Below are 12,260 nucleotides of genomic sequence, written 5' to 3' on the forward strand. Positions count from 1 at the left end.
GTGCTGCTGCGTGTGTGTTTGCTACTGCGTGTGTACGTGCGCGCGCGTGTGTGTGCGCTGTTGCGTGCCTATGCATGTGCTGCCTGCGTGTGTGTGTGCTGCGTGCGTGTTGCTGTGTGTGTGTGCGTGCATGTATGTTGCTGCGTGTGTGCACGTGCGTGTTGTTGCGTGTGTGTGCGCGTGCGTGTGTGTTGGTGCATGTGTATGTGTTGTTGCGTGTGTGCTCCTGCCCTCGCACTGATGCTGCGTGTGTGCGCTATTGCCCCCCACACACATACCACATGAGGGACAAAAGAGTCTTTCGGGTTTTATTTAGGCTCAAAATGAACAGAAATGTCATATAAGGAACAAAATTTAGAACTTGTGTCAAATAGGAAAGAAAATTTTTTCCAGTGTCAAATAAGGAAGCAGATTTTAAGATAGTGTTAAATAAGGAATTTTCTCTAAAAATTACACCCTATCACTTTTTTTTAACGGGGTATTGCCCCTTTCCATTACTTTCATAACGGAAATACAGAATTCTCCGAACAGAAATCAGCAAAGAAACTACAAAGCAGAGGAAGCGGGGCGGGGCAGATAGCAGGAAACCGCTATAGATAGTTCGCCATCGAACCACCCACCACCGGGCAAAAACCTGCTACCACCAAACCAACACAAGTTCTAACAGAGATGCATCTATTGCCAACATCGGAAGAGCAATCCAAAAGACAGAAAACACCAGGTACAATTCTACAGCCACTTAAATAAACGACCACAGGAGTCCCCAGCTTCGGATTACTCCAAGCACTCGGCCTCCAGGAATACAAGATGTTCTCGCCCCCTGCAGAAGCCGAGCTCATGAGAGACGCAGGAGTGGTAGCCTCGTTCATCAATGTCTCGACTTCGGCCCTGAAGACGCCTTGCTCCCCGCTTTTGAGTAAACCTGCCCAGTTCCCAGTATAAGAGAAATGTACAGATTATGAACACAACTTCCATAGGGGATTGCATCTTATGCTTCTCAAAGGTGACCTTATTGCACACATTCCATATTCCCCAGCAAACAGCTGCAATACACACATATAGAATTTGGTCCTGTCCGGCAAGAAAGCATACAGCCATGTCGAGCTTTGCCACAAATTCCTAGGACAATACAAGGTGCCCAGAATCCTGCGAATAGTTCCCCAGGCGGACTTAGCCACACTACATGAGAAAAAACAAGTGCTTAGCAGCTTCAACATCACCACAAAAAGAACATAAAGGATTTTCAGGCCAGTTTCTCTTGCACAAATTATCACGTGTCAGAATAGAGTTCTAAAATAACTGCCACATAAAGACCTTAATCCTTAGCGGGATGTGTGCTCTCCAAATCTATTGATTATTAGCCCCAGCAAGCCCATTCTCCAACCACTTATAAACAGATACGGTTGAAAACAGCTTGTTCTTAGTATGAGCCCAACTCACTTCATCAGGAAATATCATTCAACACCATAGACTGGGCATTTTTTTTAAATCTCCTCCCAATGTGAGAGACTTTCATCATAAAGCCTTCTAAAGGATAAAGCCAGCCCAGAGTTTAAAGCATCAGCCACAGTACAATCCTGCCGTTGACAAATGTCAAACAAACCAGGATATTGAGCTTCCGAAGTACCCCCACTTACTTACGAAACCTTTTATCCCAAACAAGTTGGGGTAGGCTAGATATGAAACCCTTTCACGAGGACTTCCCAGGAGGTCACCCATCCTAGTACTACTCTCGCCCAAATGGGTTTCATACCCAAAAGACTGGCTAGTTTTTACGTTGGCTCGCCAAGCCTATCACAACCCTTAGATATGAAACCCTTTCACGAGGACTTCCTAGGAGGTCACCCATCCTAGTACTATTCTCGCTCAAATGGGTTTCATACCTATGGGACTGGCTAGTTTTTACGTTGGCTCGCCAAGCCTATCACAACCCTCCTCCTTTACCCGGGCTTGGGACCGGCTATGCCTAGAAGACATAGGCGGAGTTTTCCGAAGTACCCCCAATCATATGAATTTCTCTTAGATTTAAAGTATGAATAATCGAATTAAAAATATCAGATGATCGAGGGAGTGACATATGTTTATTCTTTTCCCCACAATGTCTCAAAACATTAAGTCACAACATGAGGTACAGCAATACTATTGCAAAATTCAGACATCTCAGAAAGAAATTCCAACTTATGCTCATCATGAGCAGCTCCATACACAACTAACACAGCCAACTCCAAATTCAAAGTTTTATGCTTCACACTAAGCTGCATAATATAAAACCCTCTCCTATCAGAAATAGTATCCCAGGTTTCCATCTTAATACTGTCATGTGGGGCACGTCCTACAGGCGTGGGCCACGCGGCCAGGAGCAGCAGCCGTCGGCCGCATCAGGCGAGGCGTAGGTTGGGCAGGAGTCCTGGTCCTGATACATTAGTTCCTAGAATAAAAGACTAGTTTGTTACGTATAGGTTTCTAGTTTGTTAGCAGCCCATGGGGCCTTTATATATCGTATAATCAGCACCCTTCGAGGGCAAGCAATAAAGTTATTATCTCCTACCTCTTCCTCCGTCTCCTATCCTCTCCTCCCGCACCATTGAGCAGCCAGGCAAAAACCCTAGCGCTCCTATCCACCGAGACTACGAACTACGTAGTCGAGGCCCCGCTGTCTTGGGCACTGAGGCCCTTGACAACTTGGTATCAGGTTCCAGCCGCTCCTCGGCCTCCTCCACGCTGCACCCGCCGCCCCGCCCACCTCCATCGCCGCCATCCGCCGCCGCCTCGGTTTCTTCCGCCATGTCGGAACCCACCACCGCTGATTTGGCCAAGATGATCGAAGCCCTGACTGCAACCGTGACATCCCTGCAGTCGTCCGTGGCAGCCCTCCAGAAGGAGAAGTCGGCCTCCTCGTCAGCCGCCGATATCAGCCACGACGGACAGCACCACAACGATCGGCCCCCGCGGTTTCAGAAGATGGACTTCCCCAAGTTCGACGGCAAGTCCGACCCGCTCGCTTTCCTCAACAGATGCGAGTCCTTCTTCCATCAACAACGGATCGCCGAGGAGGAGAAAGTCTGGATGGCGTCATACAACCTCGAGGGTTCTGCCCAGCTGTGGTACATGCAGGTCCAGCGTGACGAGGGCACTCCGCTGTGGCGCCGCTTTTCCGAGCTGCTCAACCTCCGCTTCGGGCCTCCTCTGCGCGCGAACCCGCTGGGCGAACTGATGGCGTGCAAGCGCACGACGTCCGTCGTCGACTTCCAGGAGCGGTTTGAGGCGCTCCTTCCCCGGGCAGGCTCCTTGTCGGAAACGCAGAAAGTTCAGATCTTCACCGCAGGCCTCCAGCCACCCCTTAGCCTCGACGTGGAAATCCATAACCCGCAGTCCCTCGCCGTCGCCATGAGCCTCGCCCGCAAATTGGAGCTGCGCGACCAGTGCGCGCTTTCCGCCGCGCCACCGGTGCGTTTTCCGCAGAAGGGCATTCTGCCGACGCCAGGACCACGCCTCGCGCCCCCCGCACCGGCCCCACCAGCCGCACCCCAGCATGGCCACAGTCTGCCGGACGGGCGCCCAATCAAACGTCTCTCCCAGACAGAGATGGAGGAACGCCGTCGCCTGGGCCTATGCTTCAACTGTAACGAGAAGTTTGGCAGGGGCCACAACCGCGTGTGCCAGCGCATCTTTCTCCTAGTTGTCAAGGGCCTCGGTGCCCAAGACAGCAGGACCTCGACTACGTAGTTCGTAGTCGCGGTGGATAGGAGCGCTAGGGTTTTTGCCTGGCTGCTCTATGATGCGGGAGGGGAAGATAGAAGGAAATAACTTTATTGCTTATCCCTAAAGGGTGCTAACTATCTGATATATAAAGGCCCCATGGGCTAATAACAAACTAGAAACCTATACGAAATAAACTAGTCTAGGAACTAATGTGCCCGGATCAGGACTCCTGTCCAGCCTGCGCCTTGCCTGATGCGGCCGTCGGCTGCTCCTGGCCGCGCGGCCCACGTCTGTAAGACGTGCCCCACATGACATCTCTCCCCCCCTCGACGAGCAGCTCGTCCTCGAGCTGAAAAGCGGGGTAGCGCTCGACGAAACTGTCAAGATCCTCCCATGTAGCTGACGAAACTGCTTCACCCTTCCAGTGGATGAGTAGCTGGCGAACGCCGCGTGCTAGGCACGCACGAGTCACGCGCTCTGGTTCTGGAACAGCCGCCCCGTTGTGGATCGAAGGCAATCCCGGCGGTGTAGTTGGAGGAATGCCGAAGAACTTCTTGAGGAGGCCCACGTGGAACACGTCATGGAGGCGCGAGCGTGCCGGAAGCTCAAGACGGTATGCCACGTCGTTGATCACTTCTGAAATGCGGTACGGCCCATAGAATCGTGGCTTGAGCTTGCCCCTGGTTGGCAAGTTGAGAGAGGACGCGGCGCGCTGTCGAAGGCGAAGCCAAACCCAATCGCCCACCTCATGCCGAATGTCCCGATGACGTCTGTCGTAGTAGGACTTATAGACCGCCTGTGCCTGTTGTAGACGATAGCGGACGTCCTCGAGAAGTTCGTCGCGCTCAGCCATGCTCCTGGCCACTGCAGCCACCCGTGTGTCGCCGGGCTCGTAAGAGCGAATAGTGGGAGGGTCACGGCCATACACAAGCTTGAACGGAGTCTCTTGGGTTGCTGTCTGGTAGGCGGTGTTGTATATGTACTCAGCCCAGGGAAGCCACCGGAGCCACTGCTTGGGACGATCCCCGGTAAGACACCGTAAATACATCACAATGATCTTGTTAGCAGCCTCCGTTTGACCATCCGACTGCGGGTGAAATGCTGACGTCATGTGCAGCTTTGTCCCCGTGAGGCGCATGAGCTCTCGCCAAAAAGCGGAGGTGAAGACGGGGTCGCGGTCAGAGACCATGGACTGCGGCACGCCATGGAGACGAACAACCTCAGCGAAGAACACCTGTGCCACGGACTCTGCCGTGTATGGGTGGGCTAACGCCACAAAATGGCAATACTTGCTGAAGCGATCCACCACGGTGAGGATGACAGACTTCCCGCCTACTCGAGGAAGCGCTTCCACGAAGTCGATGCCGATGTCAGTCCACACGCCCGTGGGTACCGGCAGCGGCAGTAGCAGCCCAGCGGGGTGCAAGTGCTCGGACTTGTACCGCTGGCAAGTACCGCAAGTGCGGATGTACTCCTGCACCGTCTTGCGAAGGTTAGGTGCGTGGAAATCGCGGCGGAGACGATGCAATGTGCGCAGGACGCCTTCATGCCCATCATCGTGCACGGCACTGAGAATCTCCTGGAGTAGCGGGGATGACGGCGGAATGTAGAGGCGGCCGTTGAAAGTAACGAGGCCGTCGGAGAGCGCCCAAGGCTGTTGCCGCACACCTGCCATGATATCCTCCCGCAGTGCGACGAGCGCCGGATCAGTAGACGTCGCTTGCCGGAGGCGATTGATGAAGTCGAAACGAGGCCCTGAGACCGCCATGATCGTCGTCTCCTCCGTGTCACGGCGGGAAAGTGCATCCGCCACCGTGTTGGTACTACCTGCCTTGTACTCCACCGTAAAGTCGAATCCCAGGAGTTTGCCAACCCAATGATGCTGCGGGATGGTGGCCAAACGCTGGTCAAGCAAAAATTTGAGGCTGTAATGATCCGTTTTTACCACAAACTGACGCCCCCATAGGTACGGCCTCCAATGGCGAATCGCGAGCACCAGGCCGATGAGTTCCCGTTCATACGCTGCCAGGGAACGGTGACGTGGCGCGGCTGGCCGGCTAAAGAAAGCCACCGGGTGGTGGTCCTGAAGAAGGACGGCCCCGAAACCGTACGTCGATGCGTCACACTCGACGATGAACGGCCGTGTAAAATCCGTTAACGCGAGGACGGGAGCCGTGGTGATTGCCGTCTTGAGGGTGGTAAAAGCTGCTGCCGCCTCCGGCGACCAAGAGAAACCATCCTTGCGAAGGAGGGCCGTCAGGGGCGCGGCAACCACGCCAAAGTCCTTGACAAACTTGCGGTAGTACCCCGCAAGGCCGAGAAAGCCCCGAACCGCGCGCGCCGAGCGTGGTTGCGGCCAGTCCGCCACCGCCTGCACCTTTTCCGGATCCATGGCCACGCCTGCAGCGGAGATGGTGTGACCCAGGTATGCGATTGATTCAACGGCGAACGCGCATTTGGAGCGCTTGTCAAAGAGCCGGTGCTGGTGCAGGACCGTGAAGACGGTGCGCACATGTCGGAGATGGTCAGCCCATGTCTCGCTGAAAATGAGGATGTCGTCAAAGAAGACGAGAACAAAACGGCGCAGGTATGGCCGCAGCAGATCATTCATGAGGGCCTGGAACGTGGCCGGCGCGTTGCAGAGTCCAAACGGCATCACCAGAAACTCGTAGAGGCCGTCATGAGTACGGAAAGCTGTCTTTGGGATGTCCTCCTCACGCATCCGCACCTGGTGGTAGCCGGAACGTAAATCGAGCTTGGTGAAGAAACGGGCGTGCCGTAGCTCGTCGAGGAGTTCGTCCACCACCGGAATCGGGAACGCATTCTTGACAGTAATGGCGTTCAGGGCGCGATAATCGATGCAGAAGCGCTAGGACCCGTCGGCCTTGCGGACCAGCAGTACCGGGGACGAGAAGGCGGAACAACTCGCACGGATGATACCTTGGGCGAGCATGGCGGCGCACTGACGCTCCAGCTCGTCCTTGTGCGCGGCCGGGTATCGATACGGACGGACGGCCACCGGGGCGGAACCAGGTAGCAGGGTGATGCCGTGATCGCGGCTGCGGGGCGGTGGCACGCCGGAGGGGTCGGCGAAGATGCCGTCAAACTCAGTGATGATGGCGTCCAGGAAGTCGCGGCCGCTGCATGATTTTAGGGCTGGCCCGTCCGGTCCTGCAATGCCGTGCCAGCACACCCGATGGCCCCGCCGCCAGAATGTCATGGAGAGGGCTCGGAAATCCCACAGGATCGGTCCGAGCGACGCCAGCCACTGCGTGCCCAGGACGATGTCATAGCCCGCGAGCGGCAAGGCGAGGAAATCCTCCGCGAACTCCTCGTGGCCGATGCGGAAGGGCACGACGCGGTACGCGCCCTGGCACGGAACGCGCTCGCCGTTGGCCACCGTGACGCGCATCTTCTCTGTGGTGGGGGGCGGTAACGTAGCACGAGCGGCCGCCTCTTCGGCGATGAAGTTGTGGGTGGAGCCTGAATCGATCAGGGCGAGGAGGGAGACACCTCCGAGAGTAATCTGCATCTGCATGGTTTCACTCGTGCGCACGCCGGCGATCGCGTGGAGCGAGATTTGAGGGTCGGCCCGCGATGCATCATCAGTGGCGGAGGCCGCGTCGTCGTCGTCGTCGTCCGGCGCTAAGTCGAGGAGAAAGATGCGCTGGCACACGCGGTTGTGGCCCCTGCCAAACTGCCAAACTTCTCGTTACAGTTGAAGCAAAGGCCCAGGCGACGGCGTTCCTCCATCTCTGTCTGGGAGAGACGCTTGATTGGGCGTCCGTCCGGCAGATTGTGGCCCTGCTGAGGTGCGGCTGGTGGGGCCGGAGCGGGGGGCGCGAGGCGTGGTCCTGGTGTCGGCAGGATGCCCTTCTGTGGAAAACGCACCGGTGGCGCGGCGGAAAGCGCGCACTGGTCGCGCAGCTCCAATTTGCGGGCGAGGCTCATGGCGACGGCGAGGGACTGTGGGTTATGGATCTCCACGTCGAGGCTGAGGGGTGGCTGGAGTCCCGCGGTGAAGATCTGCACTTTCTGTGTCTCGGATAAGGTGCCTGCCCGGGGAAGGAGTGCCTCAAACCGCTCCTGGAAGTCGACGACGGACGTCGTGCGTTTGCACGCCATTAGTTCGCCCAGCGGGTTAGCGCGCAGCGGTGGCCCGAAGCGGAGATTGAGCAGCTCGGAGAAGCGGCGCCACGGAGGTGTGCCCTCGTCGCGCTGGACCTGCATATACCATAGTTGGGCAGGACCCTCGAGATTGTAGGATGCCATCCACACCTTCTCCTCCTCGGCGATCCGTTGTTGATGGAAGAAGGACTAGCATCTGTTGATGAAGGCGAGCGGATCAGACTTGCCGTCGAACTTGGGGAAGTCCATCTTCTGGAACCTGGGTGGCCGATCATTGTGGTGCTGCCCATCATGGGCGGCGGCCGCGCTGGACGAAGAGGAGGACTTGTCCTTCTGGAGTGCGGTGACGGACGACTGCAGGGACATCACCGTGGCCGTCAAGGCCTCGATCATCTTAGCCAGATCCGCGGTGGTCGGTTCTGCCATGCCGGAAGTGACCGAGGCGGCAGCGGATTGTGGCGATGTCGGGGAGCTGGGCGCGGACACAGGGGGGAAAGCGGCCGGCGGATGGAGCGTGGACGAGGAGGAGGATCGCCTGGAACCTGATACCAAGTTGTCAAGGGCCTCGGTGCCCAAGACAGCAGGACCTCGACTACGTAGTTCGTAGTCGCGGTGGATAGGAGCGCTAGGGTTTTTGCCTGGCTGCTCTATGATGCGGGAGGGGAAGATAGAAGGAAATAACTTTATTGCTTATCCCTAAAGGGTGCTAACTATCTGATATATAAAGGCCCCATGGGCTAATAACAAACTAGAAACCTATACGAAATAAACTAGTCTAGGAACTAATGTGCCCGGATCAGGACTCCTGTCCAGCCTGCGCCTTGCCTGATGCGGCCGTCGGCTGCTCCTGGCCGCGCGGCCCACGTCTGTAAGACGTGCCCCACATGACATCTCTCCCCCCCTCGACGAGCAGCTCGTCCTCGAGCTGAAAAGCGGGGTAGCGCTCGACGAAACTGTCAAGATCCTCCCATGTAGCTGACGAAACTGCTTCACCCTTCCAGTGGACGAGTAGCTGGCGAACGCCGCGTGCTAGGCGCGCACGAGTCACGCGCTCTGGTTCTGGAACAGCCGCCCCGTTGTGGATCGAAGGCAATCCCGCCCCGCAGCCGCGACCACGGCATCACCCTGCTGCCCGGTTCCGCCCCGGTGGCCGTCCGTCCGTATCGCTACATGGCCGCGCACAAGGACGAGCTGGAGCGTCAGTGCGCCGCCATGCTCGCTCAGGGCATCATCCGAGCGAGTTGTTCCGCATTCTCGTCCCCGGTACTGCTGGTCCGCAAGGCCGACGGGTCCTGGCGCTTCTGCATCGACTACCGCGCCCTAAACGCCATTACTGTCAAGAATGCGTTTCCGATCCCGGTGGTGGACGAACTCCTCGACGAGCTCCGGCACGCTCGTTTCTTCACCAAGCTCGACTTGCGCTCCGGCTACCACCAGGTGCGGATGCGTGCGGAGGACATCCCGAAGACCGCCTTCCGTACTCATGACGGCCTCTACGAGTTCCTGGTGATGCCGTTCGGCCTCTGCAACGCGCCGGCAACGTTCCAGGCCCTCATGAACGATCTGCTGCGGCCGTACCTGCGCCGTTTTGTTCTCGTCTTCTTTGACGACATCCTCATTTTCAGCGAGACATGGGCTGACCATCTCCGACATGTGCGCACCGTCTTCACCGTCCTGCACCAGCACCGGCTCTTCGTCAAGCGATCCAAATGCGCATTCGCCGTCGAGTCGATCTCATACCTGGGTCACACCATCTCCGCTGCAGGAGTGGCCATGGATCTGGAAAAGGTGCAGGCAGTGGCCGAATGGCCGCAACCACGCTCGGCGCGCGCGGTTCGGGGGTTTCTCGGCCTTGCGGGGTACTACCGCAAGTTTGTCAAGGAGTTTGGCGTGGTTGCCGCGCCACTAACGGCCCTCCTTCGCAAGGATGGTTTCTCCTGGTCGCCGGAGGCGGCAGCAGCTTTTCACGCCCTCAAGACGACAGTCACCACGGCTCCCGTCCTCGCGTTACCGGATTTCACGCGGCCGTTCATCGTCGAGTGTGACGCCTCGACATACGGCTTCGGGGCCGTCCTTCTTCAGGACCAACACCCGGTGGCTTTCTTTAGCCGGCCAGCCGCGCCACGTCACCGTTCCCTGGCAGCATATGAACGGGAACTCATTGGCCTGGTGCTCGCGATTCGTCACTGGAGACCATACCTCTGGGGGCGCCAATTTGCGGTAAAACCGGATCACTACAGTCTCAAATTTCTACTTGACCAGCGTTTGGCAACCATCCCGCAGCATCATTGGGTCGGCAAACTATTGGGGTTCGACTTTACCGTGGAGTACAAGGCCGGTAGTACAAACACGGTGGCGGATGCCCTTTCCCGCCGCGACACGGAGGAGACGTCGATCATGGCGATCTCGGGTCCTCGCTTCGACTTCATCGATCGCCTCCGGCAAGCGACGTCCACAGATCCGGCGCTCGTCACGCTGCGTGAGGATATCACGGCGGGTACGCGGCAGCAGTCGTGGGCTCTCTCCGACGGCCTCGTCACTTTCAACGGCCGCCTCTACATTCCGCCGTCGCCCCCGCTACTCCAGGAGATTCTCAGTGCCGTGCACGATGATGGGCATGAAGGCGTCCTGCGCACCTTGCATCGTCTCCGCCGCGACTTCCACGCACCTAACCTTCGCAAGACGGTGCAAGAGTACATCCGCACTTGCAGTACTTGCCAGAGGTACAAGTCCGAGCACTTGCACCCCGCTGGGCTGTTGCTGCCGCTGCCGGTGCCCACGGGCGTGTGGACTGACGTCGGCATCGACTTCGTGCAAGCGCTCCCTCGCGTGGGCGGGAAGTCTGTCATCCTCACCGTGGTGGATCGCTTCAGCAAGTATTGCCACTTTGTGGCGCTGGCCCACCCGTACACGGCAGAATCAGTGGCGCAGGTGTTCTTCGCTGAGATTGTTCGTCTCCATGGCGTGCCGCAGTCCATGGTCTCTGACCGCGACCCCGTCTTCACCTCGGCTTTTTGGCGGGAGCTCATGCGCCTCACCGGGACAAAGCTGCACATGACGTCAGCGTTTCATCCACAGTCGGATGGCCAAACGGAGGCTGCTAACAAGATCATTGTGATGTACCTACGTTGTCTCACCGGGGATCGTCCCAGGCAGTGGCTCCGGTGGCTTCCCTGGGCCGAGTACATCTACAACACCGCCTACCAGACAGCGACCCAAGAAACTCCGTTCAAGCTTGTGTATGGCCGTGACCCTCCCACTATTCGCTCTTACGAGCCGGGCGACACGAGGGTAGCCGCAGTGGCCAGGAGCATGGCGGAGCGCGACGAGCTTCTCGAGGACGTCCGCTATCGTCTACAACAGGCACAGGCGGTCTACAAGTCCTACTACGACAGACGCCATCGGGACATTCAGCATGACGTGGGCGATTGGGTCTGGCTTCGCCTTCGCCAGCGCGCCGCGTTCTCTCTCAACTTGCCAACCAGGGGCAAGCTGAAGCCACGCTTCTATGGGCCGTACCGCATTTCAGAGGTCGTCAACGACGTGGCTTACCGCCTTGAGCTTCCGGCACGCTCGCGCCTCCATGACGTGTTCCACGTGGGCCTCCTCAAGAAGTTCTTCGGCACGCCTCCAACTGCACCGCCGGGTTTGCCTCCGATCCACAACGGAGCGGCTGTTCCAAAACCGGAGCGCGTGACTCGTGCGCGCCTAGCACGCGGCGTTCGCCAGCTACTCGTCCACTGGAAGGGTGAAGCAGCATCATCAGCTACATGGGAGGATCTTGACAGTTTCGTCGAGCGCTACCCCGCTTTTCAGCTCGAGGACGAGCTGCTCGTCGAGGGGGGGAGAGATGTCATGTGGGGCACGTCCTACAGGCGTGGGCCACGCGGCCAGGAGCAGCAGCCGTCGGCCGCATCAGGCGAGGCGTAGGTTGGGCAGGAGTCCTGGTCCTGATACATTAGTTCCTAGAATAAAAGACTAGTTTGTTACGTATAGGTTTCTAGTTTGTTAGCAGCCCATGGGGCCTTTATATATCGTATAATCAGCACCCTTTGAGGGCAAGCAATAAAGTTATTATCTCCTACCTCTTCCTCCGTCTCCTATCCTCTCCTCCCGCACCATTGAGCAGCCAGGCAAAAACCCTAGCGCTCCTATCCACCGAGACTACGAACTACGTAGTCGAGGCCCCGCTGTCTTGGGCACTGAGGCCCTTGACAAATACCACAAAGAATACCCCGAGACTTCCCAACAGAAGCAATGCAGTGCCAATCAAAACAAAAAGTCCAGGATCAATTTTTCTAAAAAAGCATCATTATTTCCTCTTTGTAGTCTCTTAAATTCCCAGGACATCCAGGGGATGAACATGACTATGTCTTTGATGTAGGAAGACATGCTTTTCTTTCCCACACCCCTACAATTCCAAAATAATA

At 57.2% G+C, this 12,260-nt stretch overlaps 1 protein-coding gene across 5 annotated transcripts in view; it reads right to left on the reverse strand.

Annotated features, from left to right (window-relative positions):
• Positions 1–460: 460 nt before the first annotated feature.
• Positions 461–12,260, reverse strand: part of LOC119328463 (putative pentatricopeptide repeat-containing protein At5g08310, mitochondrial) — a 16,143-nt gene continuing 4,343 nt past the window's right edge. For 2 of the 5 annotated variants that reach the window (XM_037601445.1, XM_037601442.1), the window contains exon 3: positions 461–1,179. The gene's annotated coding sequence lies outside the window, so the exon portion shown is untranslated. The remainder of the gene's footprint in view (positions 1,180–12,260) is intronic. The other 3 variants (XM_037601443.1, XM_037601446.1, XM_037601444.1) reach the window with 3 other exon arrangements.

This window comes from Triticum dicoccoides, chromosome 7A (assembly GCF_002162155.2).
Source record: "Triticum dicoccoides isolate Atlit2015 ecotype Zavitan chromosome 7A, WEW_v2.0, whole genome shotgun sequence".
NCBI classification, from domain to species: domain Eukaryota; kingdom Viridiplantae; phylum Streptophyta; class Magnoliopsida; order Poales; family Poaceae; genus Triticum; species Triticum dicoccoides.